Below are 22,744 nucleotides of genomic sequence, written 5' to 3'. Positions count from 1 at the left end.
TTTTCTTTTAAAAAAACGATTCCCATTTTACGTCTTCCGCATTTTGGGCTGAGTCTTGCAATACCTGGGCAGCAACCTGATTAATAACACCAAGTTTTTCCTCCCCGGGTCCTTCCTGCCATCTGGTTCTCGGCCGTGAACCCAGCAGCGATCCCGCAAAAACTAAGACATCCGCTGCTTCCCCCACAGGTCCTGCAGAGCTCCCGGCTAACTTCCGGCCGAGCCGGGGCTGCCCCGCCCCGCCCCCACAAGCGCGAGATTCGTTGCAATTTTCCCGCGATGCCGCGGGGGCGCGCGGCACCGCTCGCCAGGCCCCAGAGTGCACTGCGGGGAAGAGCGCGTGCGCGCGGCTCCACTGCCGAGCGACCGCGGGAAAATTCCAAAAAAGTCAAACAAAACAAAAAACCAGTACGGGGCAAAGCCAAACTTGCAAGCCACAGAACCCGGGCGGAGGCGTCCTTTCTGCCACTGCCCAAACTGCTGAAGCAGCTCTGGCTGGCGCAGACCACCCGGTAAGCGAGAGGCCGCAGAACGAGAGCAAAGACGGCTGATTCCCTCGGGGGTCTGGCCGACACGTCAGCCGAAGGGTGGAGGTAGGGTAGGGGGAGGGTAGGGAGGGAAGACTCGCGAGAACGTTCGCCGCGCTTTGCGCATCTAGTTAGGTGAGCTGCGCCCCGGCCGTGTGCAGGGGCTGAGGGGAGGAGGTGGGTAGGGGCTTGATGTGGCGCGAGCCCGCGGAGGGGCGGAGCGGCGGGCGAGGGGCGTGGCCAAAGAGTGGGCAGGCTTGGGGGTGGGCCCGGCGTAGGGGTCACGCGGAAGAGAGCCCCCGGAACGGTGAGAACTGGGAATTGGCGCTTTGGTTCTTTTGGTTCATTGAGTGCTGGCAGCTATGTCTACTTAAAAGGAGAGGAGCAAAGGTGAATTTCTTCGCCCCGGATCCGTGGGAGCTGTGAAAAGCTCTCGTCTTCTACCCCATCACCCTCTACAGCTGGCCGCTTGCTCTCCGTCGCCCTGCCTCTAGGGCGTTGGGAGGGGGCGAGCCTGTTACCCCTCTTGCCTTCCAGGTCTTTTGTCGCTGAAGGGCAGAAAGGTTCTCATGGGTGATTGTCTCCTTGCAACTTTCTTTCTTTGACCGCCAGGCCAAATCACGTCCAAAGCCCTGATATTTTGGGGGGTTGTTGTTTGTTGGCTTGCTTTTTTGTATTTACGTGGGCGCTTTTACAACCGTGAACCCTCTGTGGTCATCGTGTATGGGCTAAAGGTTTGGAGGGCAAAAGATTAGGAGTTTTTGAAACATGACAAATTTGGGACCAGAATTTTGAAAGAGGCCGAGGAATTTTCCTTCAAAGGCCTCCATGTGCCAGTGATTTTGTCCTAATCTGAAACTCTCGTGCTCCAGCTTTCACTTGTAACTTCTGTCCCTTTTAGTGCATCTTAACTGTGATATGATTGACTTACCATTTATCACATGAGCAGGGCACTTTTGGGCCACTTAACTTCAGCTATTTATGGATGTCACTCACCCTCAGTGATGTGCAGCTCAGAACCTTTTCTCACTATCCTCTTCAGGAGGGGAGGAAAGGTTGTTACAAATGGTAGAATTCATACCATGTGTTGGGATCATTTATTACATAAACATATAGAAAACGTTCATTGTGACTTTATCCATTAAACTTAAATTGATGTTTCAAAATAATGGGCTGTGCCAGATTCACATGGAAATAAGCATTCATATGCGTATACAAGAAAGACCACTTCAAAACAATTTGCTTTTCCTAGTTTTATCAGAGGCCTTTTCCTGTAAAAGTTAGGTCCTGCTTCTTTAGAATTGGACTAATTATACTTTAGTATATATTACACTTTAATTCATTTTTTCATTATTCAGTCCTATTCTTGTTTTCTTGAAAAACATTTACCAGAAGTCCAGAAAAGAAAGGCAAACTCTATATTGGAATTTTTTGTTCTCTAATAAAAAGCATTAACTTGATTGATTGGCTGGGTGTGGAAGATGTGTTGCTGCATGTATGTGAAACTGTGCATGTACATTTTAAAATAAATGGTATTTTAAACCAGTTCCATATTTCAGCAAGTAGTTCCAGTAACAATTATACAAATTTTGTATTTATGAAAACCAGCTACAAGGAGGCCAGCCTGGCCAGTAGAAAGTTGGATTGATTACCTAGGCCACAGAGAGCGCCAGAGAAATCTCACATGGCGTGGCAGTTCCAAGTTGGTAGTAGTGGAGCTTCAAATCAGGCTGGAAATCAGTACCAAATGGATTTGTAAAATTTTAGTCTGGGGTATGAATATTCTCTGTTCTTGTTTATGGATCCTGACTGACTGACTTTTTCTTTTTCAATTTTATTTATTTTGAGAGAAAGAGAGTGCAAATAAGGAAGGGACTGAGAGAGAGGGAGATAGAATGCCAAGCACTGGCAGCATGGAGCTGGATGTGGGCTTGAACTCACAAACCCTGATATCATGTGAGCCGAAACCTAGAGTGGGACACTTAACCAACTGAACCACCCAGGCGCCCCTGAATGACTGATTTTAATATGAAAGAACACCTATGGGAGAAGTACATTGAGTTTGCAGTGTTTTAATAAAAATGTAGTAGAAATTGAGAAGAAAAAAACTTAAAAATTCATCAGAAAAGTTAGATAACACTGTAGTCTTGAGCATTTTATTTTCTAAATATCAATTATTATTATTTTTTTGTGCTCTGGAAGAGACCTTGCAAGTTTTCTGGTCCATTCTCTTAGACTCTTCATAAGTCCTGCTGAGCATGTAGAAATTTCTCTGTTAAGATCAGTGATGTTCCTAACATCTATAATCTTGGTACCTTTCTCTAGTTATAGGAAGGCAGAGTTTTAAAGGAAATTACCTTTTTTGAAACTGTATACTATGTATACTCTGTTTTCTAAAGAATTCAGTGGTTTTCAGTAAATTTTGTAGATTTTTAGAATTGTGCAGTGATTAGTACAATTCATTTTTAGAACATTTGCATCACCCTAACAGCTTTGCACGTGCAAATTCATAGTCAATCCTAACTCTGGCTTTCAGCCTCAGGCAACCATTGATTTGCTTTCTTGTCTCTATAGATTAGCCTTTTGGGGCATTTCATATAAATAGATTCATAAAAGTGCTGTCTTTTGGTTTCTTTCACTTAGCATGATGTTTTTGAGATTCATCCATTTTGTAGCATGTATGGATAGTTTGCTCCTGTTTATTGCTGAATAATATCCCATTGTATGTCTCTACCACATTTTGTTTATCTCTTCATCAGTTGGTGGACACTTGAGTTGCTTCTACTTTTTGGTTATGAATAATGCGCTGTGAGTATTCATATGTAAGTCTTTGGACGTATGCTTTTATTATTTTTGGGGGGTGTTTATGAGTGGAATTGCTGAGTTGTATAGTAAGTTCATGTTTAACTTTTTAAGAAAGTGTCAGACTTTTCCAATGTGGCTATACCATATTATATTCCCACCAGCAGTGTATGGGGTTTTAATTTTTCCACGACTTCATTTGTTAATTGTGTCTCTTTAAATAGCCATCCCAGTGGGTGTGAAAGTAGTATCATTGTGGTTTTAATTTGCACTCCCCTATTGGCAAACGATGTTGACTATATTTTCATGTACTTATTAGCAATTTCTAGGTCACTTTTGAAATGTCGAAACATTTTGTCCATTTTTTAATTGGGTATGTCAGCCTTTTAAAAGTAAAAGGTTTAAGAAGTAAAAGGTGATTCAGGCAGCAAAATCAGGTTTACTCAGGAATAGCAGAGGAATTGCAATTCTGGACAAGCAAACTATGGTGAACCTTAGGTGAGTCCTGAGAACAAAGCGGGAGAGTGTCCTTTTATAGAGGAAAGGAGTTTGAGAGGGTCTGTTTTGAACAAAAGTTCATTGGAAGAAAATGAGAATTTGAAGTGGTGGTGGCTTCTAATTGGTTGTAGGTGAGGGCAGCTTGCTGTTGCTGGGCAGAAAGGAAACCTTCCTTCTTCCTGCTGGGAGTATGCAAGTTGGGATGAATGATATGTGTATTAGTCATCTCTTCATGGTTTCCAAACTCCAGTTTTCAGTTAGGGTTCCTTATCATATTTTCACACTTTTCTTCCAATCAACTCTTCGCCAATCAAGAGTTGGGTCATCTGTTCCTCGTTAGAATTGTTTTTGTCTTTCAGTGTCAGGAAGGACACTTCCTGAATGCCATGTCCCACATCAGAGGGAAGTGCACAGATTGGAAATCATGGAAGCCACGTTTGAGTAACAAACAGTGGGAGGGGAAACTCTCAGGTATTTTACATCCGAAATCTGTATCCATTCAAAGTTATAAGCTAAAAGGAGCAAAGGACCCTACCTAGATCTTCAGGTGGAATTTATTGTAGTCAGTGTGCTTGTTCCCTAATTTTATGTGATCGGGTTTCTACTTTGGAGGGTTTGTCCATGTGCAACAGGTGGTGTTTGCTATTGTATAAATGCTTCGTTTGGCAAGTAGGTAATCAAAGGCTATAATGCATATCTTGAAGATATTGTGGGTTCAGTTCCAGAACACTGCAATAAAGTGAATATTACAGTAAAATAAATATTGCAATAAGGTGAGTCAGATGGATGTTTTGGTTTCCCAGTGCATATAAATATGTTTATATTGTAGTCTATTAACGTGTACGATAGCATTATGTCTAAAAATATATATATCTTAATTAAAAAGTACTTTATTGCTAAAAAACGGCTAACCATCTGAACTTTCAGCAAGTTGTAATAAATGATCACAGATCATTGTAACAAATATAATAATGAAAGAGCATGAAGTAGCATATTACTAGAATGTGACACAGAGACACAAAATGAGCAAATGCTGTTGAAAAAATGGCACTGATTGACTTGTTTGACAAAGGGTTGCCACAGACCTTCAGTTTGTAATAAAAGAATATAATATCTGTGAAGCACATTAAAGTGAAGCACAATTAAATGAGGTATACTTGTACTTTAGCCAGTGAGTTAAGTGTTGTTGGGCTGCTGTTGCCTTAGGGCTGGGGTTGGCAAGTTTTCCCAATTCCAGAGGGAGATTTCTAATCATTTGTTCGTTGTGGTGAAAGTCCACAAAACGGGTAACAGCCGTTCTGATGGAGGCAAATCCAGAGTCACATATGCCTCCTGGAAATTATCTTTTAATGTGGTGATGAAGTTTTAATGGGGAAAACCTGAAAGACTTTAGATTTATTGTGGATGTCCCTGGGGACAGTTAGAACCACCCCCCCCCCCCCCCCCCCCCCCATGCATTGTCTTACAATCCCCCAGTGGTCTAAACATTCACAGGCCCAGTGATTCACCACAGAGAAAGATAAAACCAGGTAGTGCATACATAATGTATGTACACACATACATACATAATAATCCTGCTAGGGTTTGATCACTAATAATGATGTTAATTGGGATTATTTAATTGGCCCTTTTGAACCAAGGGTCAGAGGTGTTTAGGGAATAATTAGGGAGAAACTATCTTGTTCTGTGGACTTGGTTCTTGAAGGCTGTACAAAGGGGGGTTATTTTGCTGCAGCAGGTAGACCTAAGGTAGTAGTAAGAATGAGGAACTGTGTAGATGGAATGGGTATGATTAGTTGCATTGAGAGTTATGACAGGACAGGTCAAAGCAAGGTACAGGAAAACCTGGTTGTAGAAGTTTGACTCAGAAATCTCCCAAGGGGTGGTGGCATTGGAGATGAGGGAGAAGTTTGCTACAGGGAAGACTAAAGGTTCACAGCTGTCAGGGACAGATCAGGGTTTCTGAGGACAGATCTAACAGAAATGTTTCTTCCTTTGGCCAAGGATTGGGAAATTTGTGGTGTGTCTCACATGATCGGATGGGGCCCCTAAAATGTGGGGCCACCCGATGGGGTGGAAGCTGGCTGTGTAGGCAATGGAAAGATTCACCTGAGGCATAACAAAGGAGACATTTATTGAATACATTGCAAGGGAGCATCGGGCAGGCAGGATAGCAAAGGAGAGATTGTCTGCTATGAGGTAGTGGATGCAGGCTGTTTTTAAAGGGGGTGGTGAGGAGGTATGAGCAGATGGAATTTTCCCAAATTTATTACTTGTGCCTTATTGTAAGTATCCCATTGGTCAGTTAGGGCTTATGGGCATTATGGATATTATGTTGGCCTAAAGGGCCTGTCTGTATTTAGCCAGGTGGTTGCTGTGGGCCCTTGTGCCTTGATTAAGTTTCCATTGTTCAAGTCTGTTGTCTAAAAGTGACCTCTACAAAATGCAAACAAGGTCATTGTCTCTCCAGCATAGAGAAGAAGAAAATAAATTGAGAAAAAGCAGAAAGGGGAGAATATACAGGTCTAACCTCATCATCTTGGGAAAACTGTTTCAGCTGTTGTTTGATTCAGTTCCTGGATATCTTTAATTTTAGGTCACTGTTGGTGTGCAGGTTTAGTCAGCATTTGGGCCTTCCTTTAGATGAGACACATGGGTCCAGGAGTCAACTCTGGAGTTTTGATGGCACAAGAATTGGTCAGGAATATGCCTTTCCAGTGTGGTCGAAGAGAGTCTTTTTGAAGACCTCCTTTCCAATGGATGAAATCTTCAGGTTACAGGGTGTGGTGCTTGGAGTCTTCATTTCCTGGGAATGTGCCATGAAAACATTGCCCTATAAGCGCATGATTACTTTCAAGGGATGTAATGAAACCTTTGCAATACTGAAATATACCTTTTTTTTTTTTAAGTTTATTTATTTATTTTGAGAGAAAAAGAGAGAGAGCATGAGCAGGACAGGGGCAGAGAGAAAGGGAGAGAAAGAGAATACCAAGCAGGCTCTGCACTGTCTGCACGGAGCCCGATGCTGGGCTCCAGCCCATGAACTGCAAGATCATGACCTGAGCCAAAACCAAGAGTCAGATGCTGAACTGACTGAGCCACCCAGGCGCCCCTGAAATATACCTTCTTTTATTAGCTGTAGGTCAAAAAAGAATGAAGCTGGATGCATGGGGTACTCAATAATTATATCAAAGGTGCAAACTTGTGGGTTCCACAGGGGGTGGATCTGAGATTAGGATGGACCAAGGCAGTTCTTTTGGCCAGGGTGTTTGGAGGTTTTCAACAAATTTTGCCAATTGAGTTTTGATAGTGCTGTTGATTTGTTCAGCTAGTCTTGAAGACCGAGGATGAGTGAAGGATGATAAGTGACAGTGAAAATGCTACAGAACTGGTCATATAGCAAAGACTCACCATAATAATCTGCCAATAAAATGAATTTCTTGGTCACTATGGAGCTAAGAAGGGTTTCTCCAGTAGGTATGATTTTTTTTTTCCCCAAGCAGGATTTTAGCTACTGAAGAGGCAAGTAGCTTGTCTATAAGGAAAGGCTTTGACCCAGTGGGAAGAAGTGAATCACTGCCAGGACATATTTGTATCCGTGAGATGGGGGTAGCTGAATAAAGCCAATTTTCCAAATCTCGAATGGTCCATTAGGCAATTTAAAGTACCCAGTAGCAGTGAGGATAGGTTTCCTTGGATTGTATTTTGGGCAGGTGGGATGATCAGAGTAGACATTTTTTGTGGTTTTCTTACTATTTTCCCCACTAGTATTCAGAAACCTTATCATTTTATCCATAGACCAGTTGTTTAATGCATGTACAGTGGTCAATAATGGGAACTTTAAAAATAAACTAAAAAAATTGAGGGCACCTGGGTAGCTCATTTGGTTAAATATCTGACTCTTGATTTTGGCTCAGGTCATGGTCACAGGGTTGTGGGATTGGAGCCTCACATTTGTGTTGTCATCGCAGAGCCTGCTTGGGATTCTCTCACTGTCTCTGCCCCTCTCCTGCTTGTGTGTGCCCGTGCACGTGCACTCTCTCAAAATAAATAAACATTAAAAAAGTCAAACTCAAAATGAACTAAAGACCTAAATGTGAGACCTGAAACCATAAAATTCCTAGAAGAAAACAGGCAGTAATTTCTTTGACATTGGCCATAGAAACATTTTTCTAGGTATGTCTCCTGAGGCAAGGGAAACAAAAACAAAAATAAACCATTGGGACTACATCAAAATAAAAAGCTTTTGTACAGCGAAGGAAAGCATCAACAAAACAAAAGGTACCCTACTGAATGGGAGAACATATTTGCAAATGGCATATCCAATAAGGGGTTAATATCCAAAATATATACAGAATTTACACAACTCGACACCAAAAATAATCCAATAAAAAATGAGCAGAGGACTTGAATAGACATTCCTCCAAAGAAGACCTACAGATGGACAACAGATACATGAGAAGATGCTCAACCATCAAGGAAATGCAAGTCAAAACCACCATGTGATAGCACCTCAAACCTGTCAGAATGGCTGAAATCAAAAAGACGAGAAATAACAAGTGTTGATGAGGATGTGGAGAAAAAGGAACCCTTATGCACTGTTGATGGGAATGTAGATTGGTGTAACCATTGTGGAAAACAGTATGGAGTTTCCTCAAAGTATTAAAAATAGAATTATCACTTGATCCAGTAATCCCACCACTGTTATTTACCTAAAGAAAATGAGAATACTAATTTGAAAAGATATATGCACCCTATGTTTATTGCAGCATTATTTACAATAGTCAAGATATGGAAGCAGCCCTGTGTCCACTGATAGATGAATGGATGAAGACGATGTATTTGTGTGCATACATACACACACAGAATGGAATATTACTCAGCCATAAAAAAGAAGAGATCTTGCCATTTGCAACAACATGGACGTACCTAGAGGGTACCTAGAGGGTATAATGCTAAGTGAAATAAGTCAGGCAGAGAAGAGACATACCATATAATTTTACTCTTATGTGGAGTTTAAGAAGCAAAAACAAATGAACAAAGAAAAAAAGACAGACAGACTCCTAAGTACAGAGAACAAACTGGTGGTTTCCAGAGGGGAGGTGGATGGAGGGTGGGTGAAATAAAGAGTGAGATTAAGAGTATGTTTTAAACTTGTGGTGCTTGGGTGACTCTGTTGAGTGTCATACTTCAACTCAGGTTATGATCTTGCAATTCATGAGTTTGAGCCCCGCATTGGGCTCACTGCTGTCAGTGATCCTTGGTCCCTCTCTCTCTCTCCACCTTCCCCACTTGTGCTTTGTCTCAAAAATAAACATTTCAAAAGGAGTAAACTTCTCTTGATGAATACTTAATAATGTCTAGAAGTGTTGAAGTATTATATTGTACCTGAAACTAATAAAACACTGTATTTAATTGTACTTTAAAAAGGGGAATAAAAAATGAGAGTTAAAGAATTTCTGGTGGAACTGGGTTTTTATTTGGTCCTCAACATGTTTCTTTTTTTATCATATCAACAACCATTTGTTTGTCAATACTGTTTTTCCTTTTCTGGTGGAGATTGTTGTGTGTCTCTAGTTAGTTTCTCCAGACTACCATCTGGAGGTGAGTTCCTTTGGACTGTAACAGAGGTTTGACTTTTGGACCTTTTGAAGGCAGCATTTTTTTGTGGAAATGTCAGTGAAGCAATTTCCTTTACCTTCCAGTGAATGAAGCTTAGAATGCTCCTGGACTTTAGCCAAAGCAGCAGGTAAGAATATGGCATCCAATAATTACTGAAAGTAAGGGCTGTTTTTAATGTTATCTCTGCTGGAAGTAAAAAAAAGCCAGGTTGTTTATGTAACATTCCAAAATCATGAGCCACTCCAAAGGCATGTCAGTGCAAATGTTGCAATTTTGCCCTTGGCTAGGATATAGGCCGGTAAGAGTGCATATAATTTGGTCTGTTGGGCTGAAGTAACCAAAAGCAAAGGTGCTGCTTCAATTATTTCAGAGGTCAATATTGCATATCCAGCACAATATTTACTATTTTCATCTTTCCAATATGAACCATCAGTGAACTATGAAAAATCAACATCTGAAGTTTTATGTAAATAAATAATCACATGGATCAGAAGGTGATCTGTCAGTATTTAGCAGTTGTGGGGGCTTTCATAAGTAGAGGAGGGGAGAAGAGTAGCAAGTTAAGGTTATTACAACAAGCAAGAGTGACATAAGGGGCATTTAACAGGGCAATGTCCTAGGAAGTGAAATGGCTTAATGAAAGATACTGAGTATGATGAGAGTTAAGAAGGGCTTTGGCAGCATGTGGCACAGAGATGGTTAAAGGGGATCCCATGATCATTCTTTCAGTGGCTTTACAGGAAGGACAGTAGCAGGTATAGCTATGGGGGGGGGGGAGATATCTCTGGGCTATGGGATTTAGTTGTTGTCTCTAATATCCTGCGGGTCGGTGGTGATCTCCATGCTCTTGGGTGAGTACCTCAAGGGCATTCCCTTTTCCATATACAAAAAAGAAAGGGCATTGATAATTGGGGTGTCTAAGGGGGGGGGTGTTATTAAACCAGATCTTTTAAGATTTGAAAAGCCATGTCATCTCAATCTTCATTGATTAATACATTTTTAACAAGGTCTATTAAGGTTAGGCCATAAGGGAAAAGTTTGGGATCCAGCTGCAACAATATCCTGCCACTGTGAGAAAACCTCTCAGGGGACATTGGTTTTGTTTGGGCTTTGAGAAGTTTAGGATGCCATGAAGCCTGTCTGGATCTAGATGCAGTCTTTGTTGTAAGATTAGATACCCTAAGTATCAAACTTGAGTTTGAACAAATTGTAATTTTTTGTTTTTCATTTTGGAGAGAGAAAGCGAGCACACGTAAGTGGGGAAGGGGCAGAGAGCAAGGGGGACAGAGGATCCAAAGTGGGTTCCGTATGGACAGCAGAGAGCCCAATGTGGGGCTCAGACCCACAAACCATGAGATCATGACATGAGCTGAAGGCAGACTCTTAACCGATTGAGTCACCCAGGTGCCCCTGAACAAACTGTAATTTTTTAAAGAGATTTCATATCCCTTTTTGGCTTGGAATTATAGCAAATGGATGCTATCTTCTTGTGAGGAGGCTTGGGAAGTGGAGCAGAGAAGTCATCTGCATATTATATTAAAGTGGAGCATCCAGGGAACTTGATATCATCTGGATCAGCCTTTAAAGTTTGTGAGGAAATAAGAAGGGCTTTCTGTTAGGATGTCCTTGGAACCACAGTAGAGGGGATGGCCATCTTGCCAGTGCAACCCAATGAAAAGCCACTAGCGGCGCATCAGAATGAATTGAAGGTCAACCAGTCACCCAGCGCCAGCACGACCTGACGCGAAAAGGGCCCACCCGGACCTAAGCCCGGAACCGCTGCAGCTTAAAAACCCCACCCCACCACACCGGGCGCGACTTCCCTGACTCCTTTCTCTCTCCCCCCCCTGAGTCACAGAACCTCGCCCCAGACCTTAGTTCCCAGTAAAGCCTTTGACTGCTAAAATTTTAGTTCTTGACTCTTACATTTACCCTAGCCTACACCTGACCCTAACACTTTCCATGAAACCCTGGGGCATTACTGTCCAGGTTAATTGCTGTTCTTTCCAAGTAAAGGCAAAAAGATATTGACTAGTTTTAATCTACTGGGATACTGAAGAAAACACTACATGAATCAGTCATGAAAGAAAATTTGCTCTCAGTACAGATGAAGGTTACTAAGGTGAATTGGGGACAACAGAGTGGCAAAGCAATGACAATATTGTTTATGACTCAGAGGTCTGATGAGCTCCATCTGTGGCCATTTGGTTTCTTCACAGGTAAAATGGTGTTGCAGGGGATAATGAGGCCCTGGGTCTTAAAATCTATTATTGACTTAATGACATGAAGGGCCTCTTTATTTACAGGATACTGGTTAATTCTGGGGAGAATTTTTGAGGAATCTGTTTGGATCTTTAACAGGTGGGGCACTGTGGATTCTGCAAGTTATCAGTTGAGGGTTTTGCCCACAGGGACGGTGATAGCTGATCCATCAGGGACAAATGATTAGTGTCCTTGGAATTAGCTATATTGGTGTCAGAGACAGAGCAAATGTTGAAGCATCATTTGACTTATCTAGTTGGCTATTTTGGTTGCTGTTATCAAATTCTAGAATTATTTCCCCCTTTTGGGAGAGAACTCCCAGCATGATATTTTTCTAAGAAATGTTGGCCCAATAAATGAATAGGGTCAGAGAAACTTCAAGGAGAAAAGGGTGGGTATCTTGAAATGCCTAAGCAAAAAGGGATAGGGTTAGAGATAGGAACCCATTGAGATTTATTAGAGACTCCCACTATTTGAACTGTTTTAGTACTCTGAGGTAGAGGATGTTTAATGGTAGTGGAGTTGAGCACTGGGAATGTAGCTCTAGAATCAGTAAGGACAGAGAGAGATCGGTTCCTAATCTGGAGAGTGGTTTCACCAGGTCAACTAAAGGAAAGGACTGGGTAAAGTCTTGAAGTTCATTGGAGTTCCTTCACTGGGGTTAGGAGGACATTGGAAAGTCTCGTTAGAGGGCTGAATGAAGGTGCCTGGAGCACTTGAGCTTATAGCAGTCTTTCTTCCAATGTTTTGGCTTTTTGCAATAATGGCAGAGACCAGGAGGATTTTAGTTTTGTTTAGGAGACTTCATTTGTTGGGGTTCAAATGAAAGGTTTTTGTGCTTTTCCTTTTATTTGAATCATCTAGGATGTAGGTGACCTTGCTTACTAAATTAATTCAATCTGGAGTAGACATACTTTTTCATTCCATCCTGATCCTTTTAATTAGAATAAAAAGATCCCAGTTCAGCCTGTTAACGAACATAGCATTAAAGGCTATCCAGGTGAACTCAACATCCAAAGGAAGACCAGAATTTTCTTTAAAGATAATTTGGAGCTGGCATAATATATAATAGTCATGCATGCGCTCATTGGGCTTCTGGGTACAAGCCTGAGTCTTACTCCAGTCAGCTCACTTTGGGAAAGTTCCTGAGAATTACCAAAAGGAGTCACTTGGCAGTTCCTCAAGTCTGATTATAGAATAAGGCAGCAATGGTTTCTTTGTCCCCATGTTGTAATTCTAGACTTCTTGGAATCATTCCATTTGGTAGTTTTCATCCAGTGTTGGGCCTTGCCTTCACTAACAAGCATATGGACTAGCTGATACAAACCAGAGAAACCAGGTTGATAAGTTTGAAAAACTGCACTAAATTCCTCAGCAAATCTATGGGGATCCTCAGTTACTTTGGGAAAATCTTTGACTATGGCTTGTAGTTCAACTTTAGCCCAGGCAACATAAGAAATTAAGGGTTTAGCATTTGGATTGGCATAAGATCTGATTTTAAAGGGGCAGGTTTGTTTTTTTTTTTATTTTTTTTCAACGTTTATTTATTTTTGGGACAGAGAGAGACAGAGCATGAATGGGGGAGGGGCAGAGAGAGAGGGAGACACAGAATCGGAAACAGGCTCCAGGCTCTGAGCCATCAGTTCAGAGCCTGACGCGGGGCTCGAACTCATGGACCGCGAGATCGTGACCTGGTTGAAGTCGGACGCTTAACCGACTGCGCCACCCAGGCGCCCCTAAAGGGGCAGGTTTTAATAGGTTCAGGGCAGAAGGTTGTGGGGAGAGGTTTGGAGAAAAAGGAAAGTTCAGTGAGGGGATCAGAATGAGAAAGCCGAGGATATAAAGGAGGTGGGGATAGTGCAGAAAGAAGCTGTCACCAGAGACAAAGAGCACAAGGGAGGGGGAAAAAGAGGCCTTAAAACTTTTTTGACTTTTCTTTCAGTTGTTTGCTTACCTTAGTTAATTTGGAAATGGTATTTTGTAAAAAGGTGATTTTAGAATCTTGGATACATTTGGAAGCCTCCAGGTATCAATTAAAATAGGCACCCCATTCAGTCTGTTTAATTTCAAAGCTATGGTCTTCTAATTTGGTTCTGAAAAATACAAGTTTGGGTGGTTGAAGATTCCCCATGATGGCGTTTGGAGTTCTAAGTTATCTTTGGCCAAGTTGTTACACTTAGTTAAGGATGCACAAGAGGAGGGACTGTAGTTTTTTTTAACATAAAACTGGCCGGGGTCCCAGAAGGAGGACCATCTTGAGAGAATTTAGAGGATTGAATCTCAGAGAAGACTTATCAAACTGAAAGGGAGAAGACAACTCACAGAAGCACAAATTGGTGCCACACATAGTACTAGGGGTTGTTAGTTCCTTGCGGGTTCATTGCCTTTGAATCCCACTTCTGACACCATGAAATGTCAGTTTTTTAAAAGGAAAAATATAAACGATAACCAGCAAAATCAAGTTTATTTGGTAATAGCAGAGGAATTGAAACTCAAGAAAACTATGTTCATGAACCATAGGCAAATCTTGAGAACAAAGGAGGAGAGCATCCTTTTATAGAGGGAAAGAGGTTGGAGGGGTTGTTTTGAACAATGTCCATTGGAAGAAAATTAGAGTTCAAAATGTTGATGGCTTCTAATTGGCTGTAGGTGAGTGAAGTGGTGACAGCCTCTCATTGGCCACAGGGGAGAATGGTTGCTGTTGGGTGCCTGCAGCTTATTGCTATGCAGAGAGGAAATCTTCATTTTTCTTGCTGGACTAAGCAAGCTGTAATGAATGATATGTATGTGAGAGCCCTCCCTTCATGACTTCCCAGTTCCGATTTTGACTTGGGTTTCCTTAACACATTTTCACAGTAGTTTGCCTTATTATTGGATTGTAAACATTCTTTGTATATTTTGAATAGAAGCCCATTATCAGACATGTGTTTTGCAAATAATTCTTTCTGCTTGTCTTCATTTTCTTCATGGTATTTTTTGAAATACATAAATTTTAATTTTGAGAAAGCCCAATGTATCAATTTTTTTTCCTTTTTTTTGATCTTAGGTTTATGATCAGTTTCCATGAACTTTTGTGTGTGGTATGAGATACGGATCCAAATTCATCTTCTTTCTTGTATGTGTATATGCAGTTGTGCCAGCTTTGTTTGTTGGGAAAAAAAAAATACTGACTTTTCCCTGCTTTTGTCAAAACTCAATTGGCCATAAATTATTCCTAGACTCATTTTTGTTTCAGTGATCTGAACACCTATTCTTATACCAGCACCACACTGTCTTAATTATGGTAGCTTTATAGTAAAGTTTGAAATTGAGTAGAAACTGTCTAGTATTCTTATTCTTTTTCAAATTGTTTTGGCTATTCCAATTTCCTTACATTTCCATGCAAGTTTTAGTATCATCTTGTCATTTTTTTTTCTTTTGAAAAAAGCCTGCCGTGATGGATTTCAGTAGAAATTGCATTGACTTGGTAGGTCTCTTTTGAGGGAGAAATAAAATTGTAATGTGAACATGGAATGTCTTTTCATTTGTTTAGATATTTAATTTATTTGAGCATTGTTTTGTAATTTTCATTGTACAAGTCTTGTCCTTTTGTTATCTTTATTTTATAGTGTTTCCTTTTTGATGCTTTTGTGTATAAAATTTTTTTTCATATCCCATTTTTAGGTTTCTCATTGCCAGTATATGAAAATAAAATTGTTTTTTAAATTTTTTTTTCAACGTTTATTTATTTTTGGGACAGAGAGAGACAGAGCATGAATGGGGGAGGGGCAGAGAGAGAGGGGGACACAGAATCGGAAACAGGCTCCAGGCTCTGAGCCATCAGCCCAGAGCCCGACGCGGGGCTCGAACTCACGGACCGCGAGATCGTGACCTGGCTGAAGTCGGACGCTTAACCAACTGCGCCACCCAGGCGCCCCTAAAATTGTTTTTTATATATTGGTCTTGTACCATGCAACTTTGATTATTACTTCAAGCAGGTTTTTTTGTGAATTGCTTAGAATTTTCTACATATACTGTCATGTTATCTGTCAATATAAGCAATTCTATTTTTTCCTTTACATTTGGATGCTTTTTTTGCCCCTTAAAACTTACAGTACATTGCTGAATGGAAGTGGGGAGAGTAGACATTCTTGACTTGTTTCTGATTTTAAGGGGAAAGCATCTAATCTTTTACCAATAGGTCTGATGTTAGATGTAAATTTTTCATTAATGGTCTTTATCAAGTTGAAGAACTTTCCTTCCTATACTGTTGAGAGTTCTTATTATGATTAAATGTTGGATACACAAAATAAAGAGATGTAAAAAAGGATATCAAAATATAAAATGTTGGAAGAGGTAGTAAAAATGAGAGTTTTAAAAAGCATTTACACTTAAGTTGCTACCAACATAAAATATACTATCAATATATGTATATAGAGAGGCTGTTAATGTGAACTTCATGGTAACCAGAAAGCAAAAACTTGTAGTATATGTACAAAAGATAATGAGAAATGAATGTAAATATGATACTATGAATAAAGTCATCAAACCACAAGGGAAGAGAGCAAGAGAAGAAGGAAGGAAGAGAGAGGAACTACAAAACAGCCAGAAAGCAGTTAACAAAATGGCAATAAGTGCATACTTATCGATAGTTACCTTAAATATAGGTGGATTAAATTCTCCAATCAGAAGGCATAGAGTGGCTGAATGGATTAAAAAAACCAACAAGACTCATCTATGTATATTGCTTACAAAAGACTCCACATCTAAACAAATGTACAGACTGAAAGTAGAGGGATGGACAAAGATATTCCATGTAAATGCAAACAAAAAGAAACTATTTTACCTAAACTCCTGTCACACAAAGTAGATTTTAAAAACAAACTGTAATAAAAAAAAAACAGAGAAGGACATTGCATAGTGATGAAGGAGTCAATTTAAGAAGAAGATTTGGGGTGCCTGGTGGTGGCTCAGTTGGTGAAGCATCTGACTTCCACTCATGTCATGATCTCATGAGTTTGTGAGTTTGAGCCCCACATCTGGCTCACTGCTGTCAGCACAGAGCCTGCTTGGGATCCTCAGTCCCCCTCCCTCTCTGCCCCTCCCTTGCCCTCAAAAATAAATAAATAAAGCATTAAGAAAGAAAAGAAGATATAACATTTATAAATATTTGTGTACTCAACATAGGAGTTGAGCTGAGCAAATATTAATAGACTTCAGGGGAGAAATGGACAGCAATGCATTAACAGTAGGGAACTTTAATGGCCTACTTATATCCATGCATAGATTATCCAGCTCCCCTAAAAAAACCAGGAAGAAAACATTGGGCTTAAATGACCCATTAGATCAGATGAACATAATACATATATACAGAACATTCTATCCAAAGCAACAGAAAACACATTTGTCTCCAGTGCATATGGAACATTCTCAAGATAGGTCACATTTTAGGCCACAAAACAAATCTCAAAATTTAGGAAGATTGGAATCCTGTCAAGCATCTTTTCTGACCACAGTAGTATAAAACTAGAAATAAGTTACAAGAAAAAAATTGGAAACCATACCAAAATGTGAAGATTAAACAGTCTGCTACTGAACAACCATTAGCTCAACAAAGAAATCTAAAGGGAAATTAGAAAATACCTTGGAACAAATAAAAACAGAAATAGAACATTGCAAAATCTATGGGATGCAGCAAAAGCAGTTTTATTAACTTTTATTTATTTTTGAGAGTGAGCGAGCGAACACATACAAGCAGGGAGGGGCAGAAAGAGAGGGAGAGAGAGGATCTGTAGCAGGCTCCATGCTGTCAGCAGAGAACCCAATGTGGGGCTCGAACCCACGAACCATGAGATTATGACCTAAGCTGAAGGTGGATGCTTAACTGACTGAGCCACCCAGGTGCCCCACAAAAGTGGTTTAAAAAGGGAAGCTTATTTACAGGCCTACCTCAAGAAACAGAAAAATATCAAACAATCTAACTTTTCACTTAAAGGAATTTGAGAAAGAAAAGTAAAAGTTAAGCCCTAACAAAACCCAAAGTTAGTTGAAAGGATGAAATAATAAAGATCAGAGCAGAGATAAATGAAATAGAGACTAAAGAAAAAAATAGAAAATATCAGTGAGACTAAGAAGTAGTTCTTTTTTTTTTAAAGACGAGTTAAACCACTTGAGTTCATTTTTTAAAAGTTTATTTATATTGAGAGAAAGAGTGAGGAGGGGAGGGACAGAGAGACAGAAAAAGAGAGGATCCCAAGCAGGCTTTGTGTTGTCAGCACAGAGCCTGATGAGGGGCTTGATTGCATGAACCATGAGTTCATGACCTAAGCTAAGATCAAAAGTCAGATGCTTAATCAACTGAGCCACCCAGGCGCTCCTAGTTTGTTTTTTTTTTTTAAGTTTATTTGAGAGAGAGTGTGCACACACATGCAAATGAGGGAGGGGCAGAGAGAGAGAGGGAGAGAGAGAATCCCAAGCAGGCTTTGTGTTGTCAGCACAGAGCCTGATGAGGGGCTTGATTGCATGAAGCATGAGTTCATGACCTAAGCTAAGATCAAGAGTCAGATGCTTAATCAACTGAGCCACCCAGGTGCTCCTAGGTTTTTTTTTTTTTTTTAAGTTTGAGAGAGTGTGCACACACATGCAAATGGGGGAGGGGCAGAGAAAGAGAGGGAGAGAGAGAATCCCAAGCAGGCTTCACACTGTCAGCCTGGAACGTGACAATGTGGAGCTTGATCCCATGACCATGAGTTCATAACCTGAGCTGATATCAAGAGTCGGACACTTGACTGAGCTACCCAGGTGCCCCAAGAACTAGTTCTTTGAAAAGATAAACCAAATCGCCAAACCCTAGCTAGACTCACCAAGAAAAAATGGAGGGCTCAAATAGATAAAATCAGAAATGAAAGAGAAGTTACAATTAATACCACAGAAATACAAAGGATCATAAAAGACTGCTGTGAACAATTATGTACCAATAACCTGGACAACCTAGAAGAAATGGATAAATTCCTAGCAACATAATTTTCCAAGACTGAATCATGAAAAAATTAAAAATCTGAATAAATTTATTATTAGTAAGGAGATTGAATCTCTAAACAAAGCACTCCCAACAAAGGCCCAGGACCAGAACGCTTCACTGGTGAATTACCAAATATTCAGAGTAGATTTAATACCTGTCCTTCTCAGACTCAAAAAATTGAAGATTTGGAAAAATGTTTCCAATCTCATGAGGGGAGGAGTTAGATGGTGGAGTAATAGGGCGACCCTGGGCTTGCCTCGTCCATTGAAAATAGCTAGATCAACATCAAATCATTTTGAACATCTAGGAAGTTGGTTGAAGGATTAAGAGAACAATCTGCATGTTTTGAGGGAGAAAACTTGGCAGGTACAGGTATGGAGACTTGAATTGGGAGAAAGAAAAGCCTCAGTACTGCAGAAGAGAGGGAGCCTTTTTTGTGGAGAGGAAAAGGAAGAGGGGAGAAGAGAGCAGGATGTTGGGTTCACACAAGAGAAGCACTCCCCCAAAACCATTGACTGGGGAATCAGGAGGAACTATCACAAGTTTTTGCAAATGGTGGAGCTCAAATTTGGAGGTTTTGAAAGTCTGTACCATTAGCTGAAGTCAATCTGGGTGGGCAGCTGTGCTTCTCGGGAGAAGGGCAGAGCCCTGGGAGTGGACAGCAGATAGCGTGGTGTTGGGGTCCCCTGGGTTGCACTGGGAGAGAATGTTCCCTTTCCCAGAGTGCATTTGGAAGAGGGTGTATTTCCTCTCCAATGATTAAAGACCCAGCTGGTGCCTTTGAGCAGCCGTTCAACAGCAAGGGACAGAGGCACAGGTAGAGGGCAGATAATCTGGTTGCAGCTTTCTGTTGTCATTCACCGTAAACTCCAGGCAACTCTGTGGCTGTGTGACTACTTTTCTGGAACAGAATGGTGCTAAGCACAGTGCTGCAAGGCTCTCTTCTGGAGGGGGGCAGCAGTCTGCCTTTAACTCCTTTAAGATTTGGAGTTTTGAATCCTGGCTGCACACAAGAGATAAAACACAGGAGAGCTGTGGCTGTGTGTGTGTCAGTGGCTCAGGCACAGAAGGGTTGAGGGCAGGGTTCTGATGGTAGTCTGGGACACAGAAGGAGAGATCATGCTTGTCTGGACTCCCTGAACAGTGGCAGGTGCAAGCTACCCTCCCTAAAGATAAGAGAGTGGGGTGATGCCATCTTCCCTTCCTGCACCAGCACAGCTGGACTTCAGTGAGCAACATAGTGCCCCCAGTGGAGGCTGCAGCCTCTTACACCAAACCCCACCCCCCTGCACCCTGCTAGGGCAAGTCTGACTGTGTGAGCCAGTGCAGCTGGCCTCTGCCCCAGAGGACCAACACAGCCCCCACTGCCGACATGCACCAAGTCTACTGATCATAGAGTGCTTAGTTCTGGTGGAAATAGGACCAAACTCATTTTATAAGGCCATCATTACGTTGATATTAAAACCAGACAAAAACAAGATAAAAAAATCCTAGGTTAATATTTGTGATGAACTTACATTAAAAATTCTCAACAAATGTTAGCAAACCAAATTGAAAAAGGATCATACACCATGATCAAAGGAGCTTTATTCCAGGGGTGCAAGTGTGGTTCAGTGGCCATAAGTCAATCAATTTGATACACCGTGTTAACAAAATGAAGGATAAAAATCAGATAATCATTTCAATACATGCAGAAAAAGGACTTGACAAAATTCAACGTCCATTTATGATAAACTCTCAACAAAGTGGGAATAGAAGGTGGTATGTACCTCAACATAAATAATGCCATATATGGCAAACTCACAGCTAACGTCATACTCAACAGTGAAAAGCTGAAAGTTTTTCCTCTAAGATCAGGAGCAAAGACAAAGATTCCCACTCTTGCCACTTTTATTCAACATAGAATAGAAGTCATAGCCACAGCAATTAGGCAAGAAAAAGAACTAAAAGACATCTAAGTTGGAAAGGAGTTAAGTAAAATGTCACTGTTTGCAGGTGCTGTGACACTGTATAGAAAACCGTAAAGGTTCACCAAAAAAACTGTTAGAACCAGTAAATGAATTCAGTAAAATTTCACAGTACAAAATTAAAATGCAGAAATCTGTTGTTTTTATACACTAATAATGAAGTAGCAGAAAGAAGAAATCCCATTTACAATTGCAAATAAAAGAAATACCTGTGAAAAAATTCAATAAGGTGAAATATGTACAATGTAGACTATAAGATATCAATGAAAGAAATTGAAGAACATACAAATAATGGGAAGATATTCCATGATCATGCATTGGAAGAATTAATATTGTTAAAAGTGTTCATACAACCCAAAGTAATCTACAGATTTAGTGCAGTCCCTATCAAAATTTCCATGGCATTTTTCACAGAAATAGAACAAATAATTTAAAGATGTGTATGGGCCTCAAAAGAGCCTGAATAGCTAAATCAATCTTAGAAGAACAAAGTTAGAGGTATCATGCTTTCTGATTTCAAACTATACTACAAAAGCTATAGTAATTAAAACAGTATGTTATTAGCATAAAATCAGTCATTGATGGGATAGAATATAAACTTACACATATATGGTGAATTAATTTCTGAAAAGGAGCCAAGAGTTGCAACTGGGTAAGTCTTTTCAGTAAATTGTTTTGGAAATGGACAGCCACATGCAAAAGAATGAAACTAGACCCCTATCCTGTACCATACAAAAAAATGAACTCAAAATAGTTTAAAGACTTGAATGTAAGATCTGAAACCATAAAACTCCTAGAAGAAAACTTAGGTGGTAAGATCCTTGACATTGGTCTTAACATTTAATTTTTGGATTTGATTTCAAAAACAAAAATAAACAAATGGGACTACATCAAACTAAAAGAGCTTCTGCACAGCAAAGAAAACCATCAACAAAATGAAAAGACAGTCTACTGAATGGGAGAAAATATTTGCAAATCATCCATCTGATAAGGGGATAACATTTAAAATAAATAACTCAAGCAAGTCAATAGCAAAAAAGCCATACATTCTGATTAAAAAATGGGTAGAGTATCTGAATAGACATATTTCCAAAGAAGACCAGCAGGCACGTGAAAAGATGTTCTACATCACTAATCAGTGAAATGCAGATCAAAACCACAGTGATATATTACTTCACACTTGTTAGAATGGCTACTATCAAAAAAAGTTTTTGAGGATGTGGAGAAAGAGAACCCTTATGCACTGCTGTTGGGAATGTACATTGGTGCATCCACTAAGGAAAATAGTATGGAAGTTCCTTACAAAATTGGAAATAGAACTGCCATATGATCTATTATCTGAAGAAAATGAAAACACTATCAGAAATATATTGTACCCCTGTGTTCATTGTAGTTCTTATTTACAGTAGTCAAAATATGGAAACAACTAAAATATTCATCAATAGGTAAATGAATAAAGAATATGTGGTATATATACAATGGAATACTACTTGGCCATAAAAAAGAATGAAATTGTGCCATTTGCAGCAACATCGATGGATCTGAGGGTATTATGCTAAGTGAAATAAGTCAGTCAGAGAAAGACAAGTACATGATTCCGTTTATATATGGAATCCAAAAAAATGAAACAAAAACCTCATAGATATGGAAAATTGGTGGTTATTAGAGGGGAAGACGGTGGTGGGGTGGATGAAATGGGTGAACAGGGCAATTTTATGGTGGTGGATGGTAGCTAGATTTACTGTGGTGATCACTTTGTAGTGTATACAAATAGCAAATCATCTTGTATACCTGAAGCTAATATAACATTACATACCAATTTTACTTCAAGGAAAAAAAAAGCGAACCTTGTGGAATATATTAACGTAAGTCATAGTATGATTGAAGCATTAAAAAAAAAAAAAGTCACCAGGGGTGCCTGGGTGGCTCTGTCAGTTTAGCATCTGACTCTTGATTTCATCTCAGGTCATGATCCAGGTGGTGGGATCGAGCACCGTGTCAAGTCCTGTGCTGAGCATGGAGCCTGCTTGAGATTTTCTCTCTCTCCCTCTGCCTCTCTTGCACAT

The 22,744-nt window shown here is 40.3% G+C and overlaps 1 protein-coding gene across 2 annotated transcripts in view; it reads left to right on the top strand.

Annotated features, from left to right (window-relative positions):
• The first annotated feature begins 320 nt into the window (after positions 1-320).
• The window catches only part of FANCC (FA complementation group C), a 263,701-nt gene continuing 241,277 nt past the window's right edge, over positions 321-22,744 (top strand). For both annotated transcript variants that reach the window (XM_043566837.1, XM_043566836.1), the window contains exon 1: positions 321-512. The gene's annotated coding sequence lies outside the window, so the exon portion shown is untranslated. The remainder of the gene's footprint in view (positions 513-22,744) is intronic.

Source organism: Prionailurus bengalensis, chromosome D4 (assembly GCF_016509475.1).
Source record: "Prionailurus bengalensis isolate Pbe53 chromosome D4, Fcat_Pben_1.1_paternal_pri, whole genome shotgun sequence".
NCBI lineage: Eukaryota > Metazoa > Chordata > Mammalia > Carnivora > Felidae > Prionailurus > Prionailurus bengalensis.
The sequence above is the reverse complement of the archived record's forward strand: the minus strand, read 5'-3'. Positions and strand labels throughout refer to the sequence as shown.